General features: G+C 29.6%; 1 protein-coding gene across 2 annotated transcripts in view; it reads left to right on the forward strand.

The window, feature by feature from the left end:
- LOC107456467 (kin of IRRE-like protein 1) overlaps nt 1-21,977 on the forward strand; it is a 226,162-nt gene that overhangs the window by 48,489 nt on the left and 155,696 nt on the right. For both annotated transcript variants that reach the window (XM_071178515.1, XM_071178516.1), the window contains exon 2: nt 15,312-15,440. The gene's annotated coding sequence lies outside the window, so the exon portion shown is untranslated. The remainder of the gene's footprint in view (nt 1-15,311; nt 15,441-21,977) is intronic.

The following is a 21,977-nucleotide window of genomic DNA, read 5'->3' on the forward strand; positions in this document are numbered from 1 at the left end:
TATATATATACTACTTTATTTTAAATTGCTATTCATTAAAATTTTAAATTTTAATGCATTTTTCGTAGACATATTTATTGATGTTCATGGTTTCTGAAAGAAGATAAATTACATTTATACATGCAAAAAAAAAAGGCATAAAAATATGGGCGTTGAAATGCAAGGGCATTAAAAGACATAAAAGCATACTGGTTTTGAGAATAAAATATTTCTTTTTGTTTCAATTAATTTTAAATTTGCATCATATACTACACGCTTGCTTTTGTGATCCATGGCGTACCCTCTCTAAGCTATAGAGGATGATGAAAATTTGTCATTATACCTCAAATGAACCACTCTCAGAATTTCCCTTCTATGAGATTACTGGAGAAAAAAAGTTCTATTCTTTATCAAACGTCAAATTTTTTCTTGAAGAAAAATATTATCCTCTCCTTTTATGAAATGTATCTTGCATATATTTCGACCGTCTTAGCTTGTCAGGAAATCAAACGTATACTATTTAGATAATCTGCACAAAAATAAGTTCATTAGGTCTTGTTGATACTTAGTTGTACCTAGAAAGTGGGTTGGTCCCAAAGCAGTCTGTGGTCATTGGTTGACAAGTTGTTGTGATTAATGAATTCGATCTTAACCGAAATAGGCATCATATTGCCTTTATCCAACAACTTAGTCCTTTTCATTGGCACAAAGAGCTTTTTCGTGAATTCAAGCACTTTTTTTCATTAGCTTTGGTACTCAAATAGTCACGTTATGATAAATAGCACTAAAACTAAAAATATGAGGAATAGTAAAGACGGGGGCAGCTAATTATAAATCATCGAAAACCATGATTTATTTAAATTTCACTTGATAAAGAAGAAAATATATAAAAACAATCAGGTCTCAATATCTGTATGAGGCTCAAAAATTCTTAATGGCAAATCCATTCTTAAAAAAAGTCGACTGTATTTTTAAGATATACGTATAACTTGGCGTTGCTACGGTTTATTAAAAGAAAACATGCTTTACTGACACACTATATTAGTTTTACGCGAAAACTCAGAAGCTTGAAACTTCAAATTCAATATCGATTTATTTCCTCTTAAAAGCTAAGACTCCGAAGTATGTAGTTATTCAATATGAACTTTTTATTTCATGAAAACCATGCAATTAAACAATTTCTTTTGAAAAATTCTTTTAAAATAATTTTTTTTGTTAGGTATTTTTCATTAAAAAAAATTCAAACAATTCATTCTTCAATCGATTCAAATTCAATATCGATTTATTTCCTCTTTAAAGCTAAGACTCTGAAGCATGTAGCTATTTAATATAAACTTTTTATTTCATGAAAATCATGTAATTCAACCATTACTTTTGAAAATTTCTTTTAAAATATAACTGGTTATTAGGTATTTTTTACTGTTAAAAAATTCAAATAATTCATTCTGCAACTAAATTTTAAATTTTTGAAAAATATTGAAAGCATCTATCTTATTCACTTACTAAAAAGACATGAAAAAAATATTCAGGTGAGTTAATCTTCAAAATGACAAACCTAACACTTCTGCTCAAAAATGCAGCCTGAGATTAAGGTCAACTCGGTAGAGGAACAAACACCATCAATTAGCAAGTCTCTCTAGTCAAATCAATCAAAGATGCTAGGTACCGGCTCATTAAGGTTAATGAGGGATATTCCGGATGGTGTTGGTTGCACAAGGTATCTTAAAAGATACGGAAGCTGATGAAATATGAGTTTATTTATGGTGAAAATTTCTCAAACGGTAAAAGCATCTCAAGAAGGGAATATTTTCTCAGCGACATAGGATAATTTTTAATTTTAAAATTAATTTAATAGTATACATTGTCACGGTGCAATACATTTTAGTTTTAAACTGTCTAATAATTCTTTTGGGACGTGTTTATGCATCACTGGATCAAATATTTATATGTACAGTCACATCTGATAAAAGAATAGGTAATGAATATCACAATTATGTAGCGTTAATATTAAGATAGGTCGCATCATTTAAAACTATGAATAGAAAAACATTGCCTGAAAAAAACGTAATATGTACAGGCGCAAAAAAATAAACAGACTAACCTGAATAATTTGTGATCTAATAATTGGATCTTCACTCTCTTGGACTCAAACTTAATGGTTCGAGAGAGTGACTTCCTCTAATTAATTAGTACGGGCAATATTTCAAGTTACGAAGAGACACAAAGCATAGTTTCTCTGAATAACATTTATTATTAAACATTATTTCTCTGAATAATATTTTAAGTCACAAAAACATACTTTCTCTGAATAACATTCTGCACTTTCTTCGATGTTTTCGGATTTCTGACTTCCAAAACAAATAGTGTAGCAGTGATCTGGACAAAAATGGTGCCAGTAATTTGGTCAGGAGTGCGAACCAAAGTTTGGACCCCGTAATGCTTATTTTATTGTTTACGTATTTTGTCATATATCAAGAATTTAAGTAAATGGAGTTTTTGCACGCATTTATAAAAATCGTTTATACGAAGATAATTCCATGCGAAAAATAAATTTTGGAATATATTTAATATTTTTGAATATTATTGTATTTAATAATAGTCGAAAAAAATTACACCACTTTAATGTATGTACTTTTACATGGCAAAAAAAACAAAATTAGAGCCAGTCTAGTTGATGGTCTGTGAGAAATCGACATTAAAGCATTCGACTTTTATACGGCTATCCTTTTTAATAATTCCGAATTGACAGAAAAAAAACCCAGTATGTTTACCCAGAGAAATAAGCATGTAAACTAGTATGTTTACCCGTTTTTGGCCTATTTATTTCTTTCATCATAAATAAACGATATTTTTAAGGTTAGTACAATTTATAAAGCTAGTGATATTAATTAAGCAATATGGATATACTCTATTTTATAACATTACTTATGTTAGCGTTAACTATAATATTTTCATTTATGAAATATACTAAACGCAACATTAAAATTTTTTTCATTCAAAAATTCAATGGAAAATAAAGTTAGATACAGAGTTAATATTTTTGAAATGGCAACTTTGCTCGAAACTCGATAAGGGAGTTATTCAAATACAAATCGTGTAAGGAACTAAGCATTTAGTATCGTTACTTGATAAATTCAAGTATGACAGAATTCCCATTTCTTGAGTTAAAGCTTCTCTTGAATTTCGAAGACGAATGGCAGCTTTATTTCGTTATCTCATTTTTCCAGCTTCTATCGACCTGTACTTAAGGAAATGGTCAAAGTTCATTTCAAAGAGAAATACCTTGAGAAATGAAATTTTAGAAAATGATATAATCCGTTTTCTTTCTTTCTTCTATTGGCTTTCTAGTACTTTAAAAGTCGTCATTAAATTTGGTTTCTCAAATTAAAGATTTGGACGAAGATTTTTCGCAATTCCTTTTCTTCTCTCTCTCATTTTTTTCCCTTCAAGCAGCTACAATGGTACAATGAACTGATACCTAAGTACTTTGAAAACTATAGATATTTTATTTCTGAAAAAATGAAGGCGAAATTTTAAACGAATTTTTTTTCAATACTTTTGTATGTCATATACCTATTAACCTTTAAAAAATATTTTAAATTCAGATTTTTATTTTTCGTCTTAAGATTAAACTAATTAATAGCATAGGAAAGTGATATGTATATTCAAAATAGTTTAAAAAGCGTGTACATTTTGATTTTATTAACTTGTAATTAAAGTGTTAACAACTAAAATAGCAGTCATTGGCATCATTTCTTTTAATATTGTCAGTGCCAATACATCAGAATTTGTATAAGTCGGCAGCTAATCTTAAAATCTACTTTTCGTAAATTGCCTTAGTCATTTGATAGGCTTACTATACCTATCTGTGGCAATACATCAGAGTTTTTATAAGTCGGTAGCTTATTAGAAAATCTATTTTTTGCAAATTGCCTTAGATATTTTAAAGGCTTACTATATCAAACCTTGTTTATGAAATTACAAAGTGATGTCAGCAATTTGTAAAGAGCTGGATTTTACGTTTGGCATGCATCATAATACGCGAATGAGAGAAACGCTTCGATTGGTGAAACTTTAATGTAGAGTACCTAACTGCAACAAAACTAAACAGTGTCAAAAGTCTTTGTTCAACTCATTAGCTGTCATGCGCGTGGAAAGTTTTTTTCATGGAAAGTAATATTGTAATCACATTTACATTCATAATCGTATTTTAGTGTTTAATAAATATATATATATATATTAGCAATTTTGTTTTTAGCAGTTACGTTTTGTGTGCAGATATTCACGTAGAAACTAGGTTACTGGAAGTTTCATCTTCATCACTGTGGATACATGCATTCCTTTCAGGCATACAATATAGAATAAAATATACAATAGCATACACCTGACCATCTGAGAAAGATTGACTTCAAGTAATCTCGTTTCTACGTATAGAAGGGAATACAATACGGTATTGCTAAGGGAAAACGTGTCCCGCAGTGGACTGATCGTTAAGATACGGTTCCCAGCAGTTCACCAAAGTCAAGCATCACTGGCTACGGTGAGTGTGCAGGTGGGTGACCATTTGGATCAGTCTGCGTAGGCACCGAGGATGTGCGGTATTGGTCCTTGTTAAACTGTGCTACCGTAAAGTGCTCGACTTCGCGCAGGTCGTCGGGCTACCTAAGCGGGGGTGCCATCCCCTCCGTAGAGGATCAAAATTGTGATGGCATGTCTTCGGATCATCCTCCGGGATGTTTCCCAGACCGTCGCCAATAGCCCATTGTGCAGCTCTAGTGCGACGTAAATTAACAACAACAACAACTAAGGGAAAACGTGATTGATAAAGTTTTTTTCCCTTTTTAAGTGTAAATTACAATTGGGAATGTTGACGTGGTAGAGTTCAGTAATCAGTAATTTTGTTATTGCACTTTAAACACCTCCTCTTAAAGTATGACAAGAAAGTTTCTTATTTAAAAAATAAAATGATATATACTCTCCTAAGCAATTCAAATAACAATTTCTTTAATGTAGTTGAAAAAAAAAGCAGAAGGTTTATAAAATACTGAAACGTACGTTCATTGCGTGATGTAATGAAATTCCTATGCTAATACTTTCAAAGTAAAATATCACATTGGTAATAAATGGTCGATTACTTCAAACTTCATATTTATTGCTCTCAGCATGTATTCGATTGATGTTACATATTCATTTGCGAATCGAAACATATTCTTTGAATTCGAATCCTTTTGCTGTAGTTAAAGAAGAGGAACTCTGTAATGATGCATAATGATACGAGAAAAGCAGTATATTATCCTTAACGATGATATTCTGTGAGTGGCTTCCATTAAGGTGGAATATGCTATGCTTCGAATAAAATTAAATGTTTGCTTTTACATTAACCTTTGAAATCTTTCATTTATTTTCCTTAATAATTGAATTTTTGTGCTCTCAGGTTTTGTCAAAAGACAAATTATTTGGAGAATCATATTATGAATAAAATTATATTTTCCAACTTAAAATTTTAATATGCTGTTTACTGTACGCTTCATTTGTTTTTAAATAAGTAAGAAATTTTATTATGTTCAGACATTTTTGATATAACATAACTACACAGCAAAAAAAAACTCGGTTTAATTTATGGTATAAAGTACAGGTACTTTGGTTGCAACATCCATAAAACGATTTCTACTGTAAAATATTATGCTTTAATTTTTACTATAATATTTATTTACTTAGTTGATGATTTTAAGTTAAATATTACTGCAATAATCCGGTATATCAAACTTTTTGTTCCGTAACATATTCCGGTAAAAATAGATTTTACAGTTAATAGTACCGGCTCCCTGACTACCCATACTTTTATCGTAATTTGATCTGGAAGTTTTTACAGTGGACTTTTAAAGATAATTTCCCTGTAGTTACGTATGAAGGAGTCTCGATGACATGCTGGTTAAGGTTGAAGGCTGTTATTGCTAAGTACTGAAATTTTATTTCACTCAGCTTTAGATTAGTAATTACCAACATGTTTAGATTTTGAAAGTGGTCAAAGTTCTATATTGATCATGTAAAATAATACTATTAGTCATGGAATTATAAAGCCTTAACCTCCATGACTCCCATAACCAGTTGCAGAAACATTATAAACAGTTTAAAAACATTCGCTATTCTTGACAAGTAAAAAACAGTGGCTGATGTTCTTATATTATAATATTATTAATTTAATATTATTATTATTATAATATTATTATTTTAATATTATTATTATCATAATATTATTATTATTATAATATTATTATTATAAAGTTATATTTTATTATTAAATGGATTATAAATAATAATATTAACATATGCACATAATATTAGCATATGTATGTATTAGGAGGTCCGGGAGTAATGTCGTTTCGGTGTATTTTATATACGTGTTATCAAGATTTTGTTTTTAAACAATAATTTATTCACCCTCGTTAGCAACAACCTTTCAATCCCAGTCGAAAGGGATTGAAAAAAATGAATTAGTTTTCAAGACTTACAAATATTTAATGCGCCGAAGTGACATAACTTTCCGGTCCCTCCAATAGTTGTATTATTATTTCTTAACATTGGAATATTAACCATGTTAAAAATTTACTAAACAAAATTACGTTTATTTATGTAACATCGAATGTAATAAAGCTGTAAAGGAACTCATGCACTTCTTGTCGTATAATTGCTATTCAGGATGCTATATCAGCAAACAGAGGTTTAACACAATCCTTACATTTCTACGTTTCTTTTTGCTTCGTCTAATCACACGTCACTTAACAAAAGTGTAGTAATTAAGAGTTAAATTAAAAGCTTCTTTATTCTTGGAATGTAAGGAAGTCTTTTATTTTTCTAACATTATTCAAAACATGACTCTACCAAAACATCATGCATTTAGGAGGTAAGGTTTAAGTAGAACGAACAAATAATTGCTAAAAATGCTGTGTTTAAGAATGCTATACTAATGATGTTTAGATCTAATTGAAATGGCTACCAGTTTCATTTTATTGCTAATGTAAGCATGATAAAGATACCAAACACGGTTTATAATAGAAAAACTGAACAAGGAATTCGGAATTGTTGAAAATGTTGGAGTATTATGTTTGAAAACTTTAAAATGTTAAAGCTATAAAAAATGTAATATATTATTTTTTTTAAAGATATGTGCAGATTCTTAATACTTATATTTCTTAATTTTTAAAAAGATATTGCATTTAAAATGCCTTAGAGTTTCATACTTGGTTGCAACTTTTTGATGAAATTTAAAAACTCATCAAAATAATTTTTTGAACCATTTATGCTCACACTATCGTTTCTCTGTCTCGTCCTTACTCAACCTTCACGTTTGTCATAGAATAATTTTGGTTAATTTCATTATCTGCTTTGGTTTCAATAAGGGTGTTTTATATCGCGCATGGTGAATTTTCATTGTGCATATCTCTTTTAACTGTGTTGTAGGAAATGAGGAATAGGTAGAATATATTATCGACATTTCAATCTTTTTACAATATCTATTTAAAAGCTTTTTTATTAATGTTTATGAAACTTCTAGTTTCAGATATAATCAAAAGTTTCCGAATTTCTTTGAATTCTGAATTCATTCTAACCATTTGAAGGCTGAATTTAAAAACACAAACAAATAACATAAAATTTAGTTATTAAACTACTAAAAAGTAAATGCTATAATAACAAAATTGAGTGAAAAAATAAGGTTTGCTTAAAGCGATTTTTCCTTTTTGGAATATCGACGCTTAACAGTATCCTGTTTTACGGATAGTGGTAACGATCACTTCCGTTAGATCTCCGCAAATGTTTTCGGACGGAACAGAATGGTATAAATTTATAAATTCTCGAAATTGTAAAACATCCTTTTCGGCACTAGGACGGATGTTCGTTAGATAGTTTTAACCTATGAATATAGTAGTACAAATGTTATAGCATGATCAGATATTATTTGGATAGCAGCAAATAAAGTAGCGTGGATGGATATGGATGCAGGATAAAGGTCAGCAGTCAAAAGTTTAAATTATATTAAAAATTTAAACCTATTGTAATGCCAAAAGTGATCAGATATTGACTGGAAATTCTATATTCTCCAAAAGTAATTTATAAAATCTGTCAATAGTAGCCCAATTAACCTGAAAATTATATGACAAGCGGTGAAATTTACAAATTGTGTAAAATTTCTTAAATAATAAAAAAGTCAAATAATTTTGGTAATGGACTAAATGCAAAAAATAATTCTGGTAACCGAACTAAATGCAAAAAATTAAAGTAGAAATTTTAAATGCAGGAAAAATACTAGTATTTGGACTTTAATTGCACATAAAATTCTAACTCAAACTTACTTGTCAATGCTCCATTTTTTGAACATTGGCAAGTAAACTTATTCTTTTAAAAATAATAAGCAACACGTGTCTTACAAGTTTTAAACATATGTTAAAAAACAGCGACTGGATAAAATAGTATAAAGAGAAAAAAAAGATAACTTGTGATTACATCGTTAAATTGTTTCCCCCTTCTGTTTGAAGACAAATTCCTCCTTACTTGATTGACAATTTAGACGCACAATCATTTCTTTTTCTTTTACGGATTAGGATTTTAAATTTTTTCACCTCACACTAAGAATTAGCTGTCATTTTTGTGCATTTAGTATAAAGTTCTCGATTTTAAATAATTAACTTAAATTTAATTGGGAATTGGCTCGAAAAGTCGAAGAATCAGTCCAAGAAACTTGACTAACAAAAAACACACAGAGTTCATCAACATATGATACATCATTATGACAATTCACCACATCACCTTAGTTTCCTTATATANATAGGTGCGTTTCCACTTTTAAGTATATATATATATATATATCATAAATAGAACTAAACCCATTGATCACGTTTCATTCTCAATTTTTTCTTCAAATAAGCAGAAATCCTGAAAAAAGCTCGACACTTTTTATTCTCATTTTTAAGAAAGAATAAATGATAATCAGCACTTGCATCTCGAACACAAAAATATAGTTTTTTTCTTTCTCCCACCTATAACATCAGCATTTTCTTCCGCCATCAAATTCTTCCAAATTATTCTTTCTATATCAATAAAATTCATCAGAATAGCACTTTTTTGGCAAAGGACTGGAGTGACTTCAAAAACCACTTAACTTCAACAAACCTCTATAGGAAAGGGGAAACTGTAATAAGGTCAAAAGATCAACAATAAAGGTCTTCGATAAAACCCAAAGTAATTCGCATACTCAGCAAGGGAAAAATTCTGATGTTATGGGGGAAAACAGCACTGGCAATGGGAAACACTAGTTCGTTTTTCTTGCGTGACCTCATGGAAACAGCAAAAGTCATAGGCAAAGAGAAAATTCCTTTTCCTCTTATTGATTTGTCTCTCCCCTTTCTTTCCTTTTTTGTCCCTACCTTTAATGATAACGGTGCTATACTCTGTTGTGTTTTTTTTTCTTCTTCTTCCTTTATTATTATTATTTATTGAGTTCTAGCACAGAGTGAAGTGAGTCGAAAAGTTTTCAAAGTTTCTAAATGTTTCTGGGAGAAGAAAATAGAATGAAAGCAGGAGAAGTCAAGAAATAAAGTTTATAGTTGTTCTTATACACTTGATGTCCCAATTTAGAGAATTTTTAAGCTTTATACTGTTTCGACCTGGCAGTGTTTTTATACTTTGAGCTTTTATCCCACTTTTTTTTCTTTTTAAAGATATAAAGATTGTTTTTTAATGAAAAATAAAGGAAATAAAAGTACAAATAAACAAGGAAATGTATTTATACTGATACTAAATGAAGATCTCCGAGGAATAAAGGCTTATGTCCGTAAAAACTGTGTAAGAGAAAAAGTAATTTGGCGTGTGAAAAGGAAGCGTTTTTTAACAATAGAGCCTATTATCACTGTGTGAAAACTCTTCCGGACAATCAATTTTTCACTTTATTAATTTGTCAAAATTTAGTAATCCTCAAAATGCAACAAATTTTGATAAAATTGTAATTTGTTTTGAGAAATAAATAAAAATCTCTTTACTACTTCTAGTTTTTCAAATGTGTATGTTTTTCGACTTAATAAATGTGATTTATCATAAAGTATCACACTGTAGTGTTTCATAACATTTACTTAACCTTGTGAAGTTTTAAGTTTTATACTATATTTGACCTAGCATTTTTTTATTTATTTTTTTTAATTATACCACTTTTTTTCCTTTTTTTAAAGATATAAAGATTGTTTTTGTTAAATGGAAAAATAAAGAAAAAATACAGACACACAAGCAAATATATTTATGCTGATACTGAATGCTTACTTCAATTTTTTTCATCACAAATCGCACAGTGCAAAGTACTTATCCTTCAGTCAGTTCAGGGTCAGACTGAGAGAATTAGGGACTCATGAATTAGGGACCCCTTTAAAGAACGAAATGTCCTCATTTTTTTGGAAATTTTAATAAAGCGCCATTGATTTCGCTTAGTAACTCGATTTCCAAAATGTATAAAAAATTTAAATATATTATGTTTAATTTTAAAGCAATTATTTTACAGTCGTCATAGTTTATTTTAGAATTTATTGTAAAAAAAATTAATTATGTTAGTCCTTAGTTTAATTATTACCACTAAAATATGTGACAGGAAAATATTTCGTGTTTGGTTAGCGAAAATATGTTTTCTTTTTTTTTCTCTACCCAAGACTGTCGAAACAGTTTCAGACGTCGCTAAATGTATTGGAACCCAAAATATTTCTAAACGCGCTTTGTTTTTCCCAATAAATATTTAAATTTCCTGAAAAGAATGTTTGCAATAAATTTTTCACTCATAGGTGCGTTTCCACTTTTAAGAACTGATGAATGTAAAAAAATTTTTCTACTAGAATTATTACACACTAATGATCTTTCTCAAAAGATTAAAACTAATAATTTATCGATTCAGCAAAAAAGTTTTGAAATGCATGCATTGTTACTTTACGAGATATTAGCATTTACGTAACTACTTTTCGCTACATAACCAATTCGAAGTCAGCAATAATCAGCAGATTTATATTTTATTATTCCGAGATGTTGAAGTAATGTATACGAAACACATTTCTAAAGTTTTGGATTAAAACAGTTTTCAATTCAAATACAATTTTTAGCTACACAAGAGTCATGATTATCGAAGGTACGTAAGTCCGGGAAAAATGAAATAAATCTGTGGAACCAAAAATATTTTCAAATTCCCAACATATTCCATATAAAATTTCTTCAGAATAACTTGGCACTGAGAGTGCGAAAATTCAAAAATAAATAGCAAGACAGTAGGATTTTAAATTCAAGTTCGACCTAAACGTTTTTTAAAATTTGATCTGATTAGTTAAACAATTTTCTAAAGAGTCCTGAATTTCGAGAAACACAGTGACAACTCCTCAATTTCTTATATTTTTTCCCTTCCTCTTAGGAAAGGCGTTAATTATCTTGACATTAAATAAAGTGAACAAGTGAGGAAAGGTTTAAATAGGGAGAAAAGAAGGAAGAATTGCAAAATAATTAATTGTTTTGATTTCGACCAATTTAAAAAAAAATGTGATTAAAGATAATAAAATATATTAACTGTAGAAAAAAATTTTGAAAAATAAATTGGGACAATCTGCTTTCTTCTGTGCTCACACCAATGAATTGTTCAAAATTAACTGTGAATGATGCGATTTTTTTTCAAGGAATTTAAGCTTATCAATTTTTCTTAAATTAGAAATTTGTATAAATTATATAATATATTCAACTTTTTTCAGTTTAATATTTAAATATACAAAGTAAAAATCGTTATTAAAATGATAGAAATAATATGAATAGAAATAAATATTATTGCATTAATATAGTCAGTATGCTTTTGTTTCATAATTAATCATTGCGAAGTTGAAGTATAATTTAACTTAGGATAACTCTTAAGATCCCCTTGGTTTCAGCCATTTTATATGTAGAGCACTGGTTTGGAACCCTTAGCTTGATAATTTATTTAGGAACAGTCGGAAAAAAATAAAATTTTATGGAATGCAACTTTTGCATCCTACATGTAACATAACAAAATACAAAATCTGAGGAAAATCGGTCGAATAGTTCTTGAGAAATCAAATTTTAAAAAAGTCATATAGTTAAAAGTCGTATACGATAATTTCTTAAATAATAATAACTTAAAAATTCAATTAAATCGAATTTAAAGATATTAATTTATTATAGTTTATGCTAGTACTATATACAATATAATGCATAGCTTCTAACTAACACTATATACAGTGATGAAACTACTTGAAATATGATATTTTTAAAACATAAATTCTTTAATAAGTATATTGTGAGACAATTAGATCCTTTTTCATAGAAAGCATGTTACGTAATTTATGTAAGCATTTTTTTAAGGATTTGAAATTCCTCCCAACAGTATCTACGTAATATTTCAACTAAAGCCGAATACTTACAAATAAGCAAAAAAGTTCAACTAATAAAACCAAAGCTTTAGAATTTTTTTCGAACTTAAATGAAAATGCCATAGATTATTTAAGAAAAACCAAAAATTCTTTTCAAAATATTTCAGATTATCTTATAAAAAAATGACACCGAATTCATTTTGTAAAAATTCTTTCAGCTATATGAGATTGCTGATTGAAAAAAATAGATATACACGCTTGATTAAATGAGAATCAAATCCTAAAATATGTAAAGAAAGTTCTGTCAAAGAAAAAAAAAGATATTGCGCCCTAAAGCGAAACTTCTCTCAAAACTTGAAAATCAATTACTTTCATGGAAATAAATATTTGAAAAATGCAATCTGAGAGAATGTCTCAAACATTGAGATTTCAAAAAGAATATTATGGGAATGAATTTTGGAGTATTCGATATAGCTACAAACAAATAAAAAAAAATATCCTCCAAGTGAAATCAATTTTTAAAAGCGAATATGGCCCCGCAGAATTCAGCTTTTGAAGCAACGTTGGTAGTTTTGCAAGTACCCCATTAAATTCAACTTCCAGATAACGACAACCGTTTTTAGAGATGATTCCAAAAAAGATAGTGGGAGAAAAACCTCCGCCATGGGCAGTTGACAGAAAAAGTTAAAGTGAACATTTTTCTTTCCAGCTACAAATACCGCTCCACGCATAACATAGGTTTGAAAATAAATAAAAGACGTGAAAAAGTATAAAAAAATAAAAGAATAAGTAAAATCTAGACAACTATCAAGGAAAACAGGAGCATTACAGTTAGGGTATCGGGAACAAACCGTGTTTCTTGCAATTTATCAAACGCTCTTGTAGTCCAGTCATTCTGCGGTATTTTCCAGTCTTTCTTCTCCTGAAAGAAACCGGCTATATGGAAGAAATCTATTTAGTATATTTGGGCGAATTTTCTTTTATTTTCTTGCAACCAATATAAGATTCCGCTTTGTCGGAAACCACTTATACTTAAAAGGTTTCTTGAATAAGCACTTTAAGGGAGATGAAGATATTGCTGACGCTGTTATTGTGGCTGAATCTATTACACTGAATTTATTGGATATTTTCTACTCGCAACATTGTAAAAGAATAAGATATAAATTGGAAAATATTGTAATTCAGTGATATATGTCCACTAGTTTTCCGCATTTGATTTCAAAGGGAAATAGCATTTAGCATCATCATTATTTTTTTTCTAGATATACAACGACGAGTTTATGGATTTAAGAGCGCTTTTTACCCAAATATATGAATTTATTTATTGAAAAATACATTTATTAAATTCTTTATAATTTTATTTTCGTGTTTATAGTTTTCCGCGATGTATAAGAATAAAAATTTATGACTGTTTGTGAGAATCATAAATATAAACATAAATAAAAAATATAAACATGAACAAAAAATATAAATATTATTATTACAAATATTATAAATATTATTATTATAAATATTATTAATATATATAAATATTATTATGACAACTAATAGTATTTTATTGAAAGTTGTTTAATATTTGCAAACAGAAAATTTTTTAAATAAAAGCAAATGGAAATTAATTGAACCACTGAGCGAACCGAATTCCCCAAGGGTATGGTCTTTTTGCTGTCACTGTACTGCTAAGCCACTGCGCCGCAAATGAAGTGAAGATTTAACTAACGTATAAAGTAAGCTTAAATTTTCAAATAGCTACGTTTTTTTTCNTACAAAGATGTGCGAAGATGCCTGAAGGCAAACAGAAAAAATTATCTTTATGCATCTGAACATTTTCAATTAAATCAACTTTATCTTCTGTTAAAATGTAAGTACTGTTTTTAACCATATATTTAAAATTTTTTATTATAGCTCTTTGTTTATTCAGTTTTTATTTTTCTTCCATTCTTCGTCACATCCAAGTTCAAGTAACAGATATTTAAAATTATAATATTTTATAAGCATTGATTTTAGTTAATTCTGTAAATCTGAATTTTCTTCCAGAATCCACACAATAAAAAAATACAATAAAAAGTGTTAAAAAAGAGTGTTATCAAAAGGAAGGATAATAAAGAATCATATGCGTGGGAGGATTATAAGTATGGATTGCGAGCTGCAAAGATCCTTTCAAGAGGATCATTGATATGGAATTTTAGCTTGATAATACAAGCTTTGCAAATGTTTGGTTTCAAGGTGACTCTAAACCAAGCAAAACTTCTGTAGATTTATGATAATTGCTGTAAGAATCAACTTGGGACCAAATGTGAATCTAAACAATGTTAAATAGGATTAATAGACCTATGGCTTATAACTCGTGGAAGTAAGAGTGCATAGCTGAAAGACATGCAGCAATGAATCTGTATAGCCTTCCAACAGTATGAAAACAACATAACGACATCTAAAGTGGTCCACTATTTAAATGTTGGTGGGGATGGTACCGGGACTGAGTTGAGATTCATTATTCAAAAGGGTTTAATTGTAATTAGTGGAAATAACATAATGTCACTGCTACAGTGTATTATAAAGATGATGTTGTATTCTACACTTTAGACCATAGATGCATTGCTATCATTGGAGGCAAGGGATTATTGCCACATGATAATTGAACTATGTCTGAATCACCTTATTGAGTCTTGACCTAAAGTTCGCGCCATTACCTCTTTGTCATTGTCACTTTTGCCATATTTTAATGAAGTCTCCTGTCGAAGAATATTCAATTCAGTTAATTCAATATTAATTCAGAAAATTCAATTTCTCAGAAATAATCGGTCGAATCGTTTCTGAGAAATCGAATTTTGAAAATGTCGTATACATAAAATTTAATTGATATATATTCCATCTTGTCAAATTTGCTGTAATGCATAAAAATCCTTTGTGATGCCTAATTTCTATATTCTTTTTTAGGTATTGTAAATAATTCCCCAAAATATCTCTTTTACAAAGATGTGCGAAGATGCCTGAAGGCAAACAGAAAAAATTATCTTTATGCATCTGAACATTTTCAATTAAATCAACTTTATCTTCTGTTAAAATGTAAGTACTGTTTTTAACCATATATTTAAAATTTTTTATTATAGCTCTTTGTTTATTCAGTTTTTATTTTTCTTCCATTCTTCGTCACATCCAAGTTCAAGTAACAGATATTTAAAATTATAATATTTTATAAGCATTGATTTTAGTTAATTCTGTAAATCTGAATTTTCTTCCAGAATCCACACAATAAAAAAATACAATAAAAAGTGTTAAAAAAGAGTGTTATCAAAAGGAAGGATAATAAAGAATCATATGCGTGGGAGGATTATAAGTATGGATTGCGAGCTGCAAAGATCCTTTCAAGAGGATCATTGATATGGAATTTTAGCTTGATAATACAAGCTTTGCAAATGTTTGGTTTCAAGGTGACTCTAAACCAAGCAAAACTTCTGTAGATTTATGATAATTGCTGTAAGAATCAACTTGGGACCAAATGTGAATCTAAACAATGTTAAATAGGATTAATAGACCTATGGCTTATAACTCGTGGAAGTAAGAGTGCATAGCTGAAAGACATGCAGCAATGAATCTGTATAGCCTTCCAACAGTATGAAAACAACATAACGACATCTAAAGTGGTCCACTATTTAAATGTTGGTGGGGATGGTACCGGGACTGAGTTGAGATTCATTATTCAAAAGGGTTTAATTGTAATTAGTGGAAATAACATAATGTCACTGCTACAGTGTATTATAAAGATGATGTTGTATTCTACACTTTAGACCATAGATGCATTGCTATCATTGGAGGCAAGGGATTATTGCCACATGATAATTGAACTATGTCTGAATCACCTTATTGAGTCTTGACCTAAAGTTCGCGCCATTACCTCTTTGTCATTGTCACTTTTGCCATATTTTAATGAAGTCTCCTGTCGAAGAATATTCAATTCAGTTAATTCAATATTAATTCAGAAAATTCAATTTCTCAGAAATAATCGGTCGAATCGTTTCTGAGAAATCGAATTTTGAAAATGTCGTATACATAAAATTTAATTGCTCAGGAGATATTCTACCGCTTTCGCACAAATTGTGATTTTGCCACGAAAAATTAAATACTTTAAAATGATGTAAGAAAATGTATACCTTGCAATTCAATTTTTTTCGACAATTATTAAATAGAATAATTTTTAAATAAACTACTAAAATTTATTTTTTATATGAAATTATCTTTGGATAAACGAATTTTATAATTGTGTGCAAAAGTTTTGGAATTCACTTAAGAAGTTCTCGAGGTAAGGCGAAATACGCAATTAGTAAAATTAACATTAAGTGGTTCAAACATTGGATTGCTCTCTTGATCTAACTATGGGGACCAAATTTCCCTTTGTGGCTTCCCCCAATATTTTGGGGGATTGAAATCCGAATCCGTTGAAAAAATTTACGCCTACTCAGAGGACGTGCGTTTTTGTATCTGATTTCGTAATTTAAAATGTCGTCTGCACTAATTAATTAGCATATTTGAGGTCACCCCCTCAAATCATTAAGAACGCGACCTAAAATGTTAAGATCCGATTATTAGATCAAAAATTATTTAGGGTGGTCCGTTTCTTATTTTGCGCACCATACGTGTAAGGAAATAAAAACAGAAGATCTTAGTAAATTTATTTGCAATAATTAAATTTTCCCTTAATCAGATACAACCTTTGTTTTTCGAGTGCTTGATTTTAAATATGCTAATTAATTTGTGCTGATGATGTTTAAAGAGGTAAATCGGAAGCAAAAACCTATTTTCAATGAATAAATACCCTAGATATCTGGAAAAAAAACTAGATGTAAGAATAAAGTAATCATTGTAGATCTATGTATTAGCTACTCAATCCTTCTTAGGATAAAATAGCGTTTTTTTTCTTTTGGTCATTATATGGTCTTTTGGTTGATCAGACGTTTATCCCGCTCGTTTCCTGGGGCTTCACGAAACATGTTCCCTAGGGCTCTTATGTAAGAAAATTTGTTCTAGAACTTTTTCAGAAGAAACATACCAGTTTATTTAGAAAAATGATGAATTCAACAATACGCTGATTTTAATCTCAGTTGATTTAACCGATAAATTTAAAGGCTTTGCAAAATTTTCTATTTCCTTAGTAGAAATTAACTTTTTCCCAAAGCTATGTAGTGGCGTGTAATTAATGCATGCACATTTGTATATATTTTTTTTTCAAATTTTATTTTCAGACATATTTAATAACTAAATTAAGTAAAACAAAGCAGGCCGGGATAGCCTGGTCGGTAGGGCGCTGGGCCCATGTCTGAGAGATCATGGGTTCAAACCCCGCCGACCGAAGACTCCCCGTGTAGTAAAGTGACTGATACTCGTTAAATCTGTCGAGTAGCAAAAGTCCTCTATGTTCCCATAGCAAATCAATGCCTCTGGGGGTACTAGATTGGAGATCGATCGTTTTCTGATTCAGGCCAAAATTGCGATCTGTGGATGAATGAATGGATGTATGAATGGGTCCGCCCTATAAACGGGTGTGACGTTTGGAGGTGTGGCAGAAGTCGAATTCTTGGGTATAGATGGCTCCACTGGAAAATAAGAACAATCACACCCCCTCTGCTTAAACAGGCATACGTCAACAGCAAATAAAACAATTATATTTGTAAACAAAGTTGCAACCTCCTTTCGATTGAAATTTTAAATAATTGCCACTAATCAAGTACGTTCTCCTTGTTGCGGTTGGCTGGAACAGTGGCCAGACGCGGATTATACGGATAAGTATTTTACCAACCTGGGTACGTATCCGCGTCTGAAAGGAAAAGAAAGGAAGTATGTACACTGTCACTGATAAATATTTTCGCGCGTTAGCAAGTCGAAACACACTGAGCTATAATTTGGACAGAATTTCAAAGTTAACCGTAGATACTTCATATAAGTAATTAGTTCTGTATTTTTGTTTTAGTTATAATTGCAACAGAAGTAGATATAACAACAATAAAGTAAAGCATTTTCTTAGTTTCAGTGATGTTTAATATTTAACGCAGAAGAGAGCTGCATTAAACAGCAATTATCGGCCAGAAATAAATATATTGTTTATTCATTAACTCTTTTTTTGCTCCCTAATAAACGTTAAGGCGTTGTATTTGCTATAAATAAAATAAAAGCCTAAGTTGAAAAAAAAATCATAAGCAAGGGAAACCAAAACCATAAAACTATTTTTATTTCATAACAAGAATATTTTTCCAAGCAATTCTAATCTGTATTTTGATTGAGCACTAAATGCTTTGGTATGCGTAATATTTTACCACGAAATAATATAAGAGTAACTTTTACACCAGATGCTTAGTTGGCCAGATGCAACTGATTAGGAGGATTTTAAAAGACTTTTTTTTTAAGAAATACATTAGTTTACAATTTCTTTATATCTGTTTTACCTGCATTTTTCCATTACGATGGTGTTTAACTTCTCAGTTTAACTTCCCAGTTCTTTCTTTTTTGTGTTCGTCTTCATTACATTGTGGTTTTATTGTGTTTTATTTTATTACTATGGTCTTTTGACTGTCTGTTTGCCCCTTTGGGTTCCTCTGTAACTTTTATTTCTATTTATTGTACATTTTCTGCTTGACGTAAACCCTACACAAATAGGGTGGGTCGTGTCACTATTCAAATTAAGAAATACGTTACATATATTTATACTTCGTTTATAATTATTATTCTAATATCTTTGCGCATGTTTCAATGCATCTAATTTCACATAAGTTGCATTCAGTATCACTTGCAGAAAAAAATGATGCATAACAATGTAATTTAAGTTGGGTATTTTTACTTATTTTAATATTTTTTTTAAATATGCTAACCTATTCTGTGATGTAACACAAAGTAAGAGATTAATTATACTTTGTAACATAAACTTTCGCATAAAGTATCTCTCAGAAAGTTGCTGTGTTAAAATGAATAAATGTAACCCCATTAAACTTTTCTACCATATAAACATACGTATTTAATATGAAAATTTATGAGGAAATGTATGAAAAGATTTAGAACAAATGGATAAATGTATCATCTATCAAACCCATATTCATTCAAACTATTATTTCCAAAGCTTCTGAAAGGTGTATAGAATTCTGTAAAGAAGTTTACATCACATAGTCTTAAAAATGTCCCTATGTTACTGGACTTGGTTCATTTTACCATAAAATAGAATTTTGCCGATGCTATGCCTTTCCGCGCCATTTCACGTCTGATGAACGACGGGAAACAGGTCTGGGGTCCAGTTTCTGGAAAAGACTAAATCAATTATTCTGAGTCGGTTTAATCTCTCCAGGACATTCTCTCTGCCATTGAGCCCGCGTTTAATGTGAGTTTCGATTCATAAAATTGCTGCAAGATTAGCCACGTTTTAACAGTGTCTAAAGTATGTGTGAGCTGAATGCGTGCTGTTTAAACTCAGTTAGGAAATTTATTTAATGGGAGAAGAAAATGCAGTGCTGAAAATTAATTCTAAGCCACGCTCACCATCTCCCTTCAGGTCTTTTTTTTACCTGTTTTTTTTCAGTTTTTCAAGCATTAAATAACTGTCACAAAATATTGTTAGTTTGCATGTTAAAGTTAATGATTATACTCTTAAAATATTTAAAGTTTAATAAAAAATTAAACTGAATTATTAAATTAAGTATTGTTTTTTTTTTTTTTTGTCAAAATATGACTTAATGGATTTTTCAAACCAGGAGATTACATCATTTTAGATCAAAAAAGCTAAATAACACATCACTTAAAAGTGTTTTTATATTATCAACTACATTGTAAAAAATTCAGGATCAAATTACGGATGGAAATAACGGCACTTTGGGTGCATCATCCTTAAAATCTATTTGACCGTAAGAATCATTTTACCAGAAAATTTATTTCACCTTAAAATCTATTCAACCGTAAAATCAATTCTACGGTTGAATCCGTTTTACTGTATATTTTTTTTTATCTTAGAATATTATATCATCATTTTTACTGTAATATTTATTTAATTAGAGTTATTAAGTGATTTTATGATAATTACTGTAATCAGATCGGCGGTATATCAGATTGTTTCATTACGAAAAATGTTTCATTAAGGTGGATTTAGAGATAAAAATTACCGGCACACTGAATACCGGCACACTGAATACCGACATACAGAGTACCTGCAATTTTTACCGTAATTTGATCAGAAATTTTTTGCAGTTCAGTATAAATTCATTTATAAGGGAAACATCCCAATAGTGTGATTTACTTATAAGGGTAGGGTGTATTAAATTTTTAAGAAAATTGTATAACGTTTATATATCTTATTAAACAAAAACTAGAATTAAACAAAAGCTTACTTTACTTTGATTCGAAATAGAATTAACACATTCAAACATTTTTAATGAGGTTATAAATTCAGAAGAAAAAAATAATATTCTTTTTTTTATATTTTTTATAGCAATAAACAATTTAATGTTCTTATCTTAATCGTGCAAATACTGATATTAAAATTTACAGTTCAACAGCTATTAGTGTAACAAGCTGCCTTGATATTTCGTAAGAAAAAATCATCCCAATATGCTCAAATAACATCATTTAAATATTTTTCCTAAAGAAGACAAGCATTTCATTTGAATTTTCGCATTTGTTAAAGAAGGCAGCTGCTAATAAAAATTTGTCTGAATAATTTATAGAAAAGAATTCGCTGTTTTAATTAAACCTCTTCTCTAAAAATGATTACATTTTAAGCGAACTCGAAAAAATTTCATTTTAAAAAGTACAATTTCAAATTTAGTATATGTAGTGTATCTGATCACGCAAACAAATTCAGTTCAACGGTTTCACAGGATCGATGGCAAAACTCATCTTAAATCCTCATCAACGACAGCTGTTAGTGACGTCACATACCCGTTCAAAATTCCATCTGAAGTTTCATTTTGTATTTCTGGGAATTTCGACGCGAAAAATCTTTATGGCACACTAAAAAGAACCACATGTCATCTTATCCCTTGAGGTAATCTTTTTTACATGTATCTACATTTTTTCCCTTTTTTTCCTTTTCACCATTTCGGATATATCTTTCACATTCTCCAGCCTTTTTTCACATTCCCCTTTAGTTCTTCCCATGGTTTTTTTCTTGATTAGGCTCCATCGCGTCTGTGGCCATTTATACATTTTGCAGATTGGAGTGTAGGACAATTGATGGTATTTTGTTTCTGCAGCTTGCATTTAAATTCTTTTCAAAAAAGGGGACGCATCTCTATATTTTATGATTAAATAGAGGAAATTGTATTTTTTAAATCTATCTTTTTTTAAGAAATACAAAAAAAAAAAGGTATTAGAATTGTACAGGAAATATTATGTAGGTTAAATAATGAAGTGTTTAAGATAATCTATGATTTAAAAAGTTTTGATTAGGGTAACGGAGGGTTTTTGTTTCTCCACCATGCACTTAATTTAATTTCATGAAAAAAAGAGACGCATATCTATACATACGCATATCTATGATCAAGTGGAAGAAATTGGATTTTTTTTTATTTTTAGGATAAATTTTTTTGAAATGTACAAAAAGGAAAATATATTAGAATTGCAAAGGAAAAC

This window comes from Parasteatoda tepidariorum, chromosome 3, assembly GCF_043381705.1.
Source record: "Parasteatoda tepidariorum isolate YZ-2023 chromosome 3, CAS_Ptep_4.0, whole genome shotgun sequence".
Lineage (NCBI taxonomy): Eukaryota > Metazoa > Arthropoda > Arachnida > Araneae > Theridiidae > Parasteatoda > Parasteatoda tepidariorum.